Genomic DNA, 3,609 nt, shown 5'->3' with positions numbered 1-3,609 from the left:
GCACGAGTGAGCTCTAGCTAGAGAACCTTTGGGTCACCGACGGGCTGTTAGGCGTGGCGGGAACCACAACTTGTGATATATATATGCATGGCTAGGCCATAAGATGATTACGCAGTTGCAACCGCTTGATTCTTTGATGTTGGCCAACATCGTTGAGATTGCCATAGCATGTGGGATCTAGTGGAGCAAGGCTCTCGGAGGTTATTACGTGGTATCAGGACCACGGATGTTATATGATTTCCTACACAAGACCAAAATCTCTTTGGGTTTTCTGACTCTTATTTCTTGCATGGTGAAAACGAAATTATACGATTTTCTGCAGCTCCCCCTGGTTCTACTGTTATATGAATTTTACCCTCACGTGCGAGGCGATTTGCAAACTGTGTATAAACCTGGTTACTATTTGGTTTCATGGGAGCTTGCCCAACTTTATTGATTTGATTTTAGTATTACATGAGATAATTTTGACTACATAGATCTTTTACGAACACGAGGTTTAAAATGATATTTTACTGATTTAGTTTGAAAATGGTTATTAACCTTCTCGCGGCATAAAAGTTTACTTACTTGATTTGATATACATTATGGTTGATTACAACTTGTAAGAAATTTTCGATATTTTCTTATATATATATGAGGCACAAATCTCCGTTTGAATTAAATATTTTTATCTACTCTTCCAGTTTTTATTATTCAAAATCTCTACCTTATTGCTTGTTTCCCGTCTACGCCCTACTCACGAAGCCGATGATCACTGAGTTTGTGAGACTCACACCCATTTTGTTTCCCCTTTTGCAAATAGGGATCAACATAGCGCGTAATCATCGGCGTGTTCAGTCTACTAAGGATAGGTAAAGGCATCTCTTAGCCACTTCGAGTCGCTCAGCTGTCTAGGGTCGAGTTATATAAAATTTCTAAATGTTACAAGTATTGTTAATTCATGAATATGCATTGTTGAAAACTTTGTGGTTGACATTTAATTGTTATTATGTGAAATGGAATATCAGTATGTATAATCATTGTTATTATTAATCACATACGTACATGAGAGCATATTTAATGAATGTCTCGAGAATTTCAGTAGGCTTGTTTAGGACTTGGTAGGATTTCTCGGAGGTCTCGAACGCCGATAGCAACCGAGGTGGGGTCGTTACACCCATCCATCAAGTCATGGCCTTAAGTGTGCTCAACAAACCATGATCGGTGGATTAGGTAAGTAATTGAGGTTACCAATTGTATCTTTATACAACTCTTAGATCAGCTAGGTGACAACACATTGCCTAAGCACATCATATATATTTCGCCTAGCCTTTGCCTCTAGTTTCATAACAATCAAGTTTCCAAGCATTCAGATTTTATGAAACTAGTTGAGTAAGACCCACCAATAACTCAAACATACTCGTGTAAAAGTGTGACCTTGAGTGTGCTCAACATGTCTCCGATTAAAAGAGCAGCCAGGTTATCTTGCTATATGGTGGAAGGCAACTTGCTCATGCGTGGCATGTGACTCAATATATAATGAAGGATTTTGTTTTCGCCTTTATTAGGGTCTCATCTTTGCATGCATAGCATTTATTAAATCGCATAAAATAAATCTATCACATGTATACTACTTTGCATTGCATAGCATTTATTAAATTGCATAAAATAAATCTATCACATGCACACTACTTTGGATGATTATGGACTTTAACTATACTAATTTCCTTGAGCCATCAAAGGAAACTAGCTTGGTCAAACCTAGGGGATTACATATAAGAATCTTCAAAATTTGCTTGTAATCTCCTTGTCCTTCTTGGCGCCTTGGATCTCCATCGTCAATTTTTCTAAAATTCAATTCCTAATCTACCCTAATTCTAATTACATTTGAATGTAGAAACCTCGAGTTACATTCGAGGGGAGTAAAATAAGGAAAGAATTTTACAAATTGAGATAAAGAGATAAGGCAAGACATGCAAGCCCTATTTCAAAAATACAAAAAATATACATTCAACCATAGCATAATCATATTGGGCCTAAGTCCACAATCATCCACATATATTCATCAATATGAATAAAATTTGAAGACATGTCTCATTCAAATTGTTAATCATATGAGGTATTTGAGATTGGCAATTTTCAACATTTGAATTTTGCCAATTTCAAATTTTTGGGTAACCATTTAATTCTATATATATGGACACTTCTTTCATATATGGTAAGTATTACTAATCAAAATTAGTAATTTATCCATTCCTAATCTACTTAGGATTAGAATTAAATTTTTATTACAAATTACAAATTAAAACATTTTTAATTTGTGCTCCTAAACATTTTACACAACCTATTATTAATCTCATTTAATTAAAGATTGAATGTCTATTATTACCTAATCTTATTAGAAAATAACTTAGACAAATTAATCTTTAAATTTAATGTCAAATTAGAATTATCTTTGTCAAACCCTGTTCTATAAAATAATTATGACGCCATTTACATGCTCAATAGAATGTTTACATATTTAGGAAGTTTGAGAAATCGGTAAAAGACGATATTACCCCTAATGGTATCATTAAGTCGATTAAGCCTCGAACTACTTCAAATAGGAATTTTAAGGTGAAATTGAGAGTTTCACAGTCGAGGGATGACTCAAAATGGTAATTCGGAGTTCGATGATCAATTTGGAGTCAAATTAAAATTTTCACTATCTAAGGGCAAAATGGTCATTTTCCACCTGAGAACAAAATGAAAATTTTGAGAAAATATTTTTTGGCCCCATTTGACTAATTGGAGTATGATTTGAGGTTTAGAAGTGAAAAATTTTAATTCCGGTATAATTTGGAGTATAGGGGCGAAATAGTAATTTTACCATCCTAGGGGCAAAACGGTAAATTTTCACCTCGACACTTGTCAATACCAAGGAATTTTATTCATCATGGAAATGGATAAACATGAGAAATGTGTGGTGGAGAATTAAAGAATTAAAAGTCAAATATTTAAAAAAATAGACCAACAAGAAAATGACAAGTGTCAAGCTTAGAATATATTATTATTTAGCTTAAAAATCAGCATAAATCAGCCTATTTTCTCTCCAAATATTTGGCCAAGCAAGGAAAAGAAGGAAACAAAGGAAGAACAAACCCTAGGTGGAGAATTTCAAGAGAAAAAGTGTGGAAAATCAAGGAAAACAAGTGAAAAAGGTAAGATTTTTCAATTTAAACTTGAAATCTATTTTCCTTAAGCATTTCTCCTTTTCATGGTTAAATTACATGTTTTCATGATGAATTCATGGTTGGTCAAAAAGGGTATGGAGAGAGAAAGATGTTGGATTGAATTGATTTTAAGATATGTTAGTGTTTTTAGTTAGTTTAGCATATTTAGAAACAAAACAACAAGAAAAGAATCCATTTTCCCCATGAACCTTCAATGGCGGAACCCTATGTGAAGTGTAGAAGTAATGAATTGATTTTGTGATCAAGTGAATTGGTTGAAAAATTGATGAAATGATGATTTATGGTGAGAAAATGGAATGGGAAAATTTTTAGTGATAGTGCACCACAATGGCCGAAATTTTCAAGAAGAATTGTGAGGGTTGTTAGGCTGAATTTTAGATTATTGGAATTGTATTTA

This window comes from Theobroma cacao, chromosome 4 (assembly GCF_000208745.1).
Source record: "Theobroma cacao cultivar B97-61/B2 chromosome 4, Criollo_cocoa_genome_V2, whole genome shotgun sequence".
In the NCBI taxonomy this organism is placed as follows: Eukaryota; Viridiplantae; Streptophyta; class Magnoliopsida; order Malvales; family Malvaceae; genus Theobroma; species Theobroma cacao.
The sequence above is the reverse complement of the archived record's forward strand: the minus strand, read 5'-3'. Positions refer to the sequence as shown.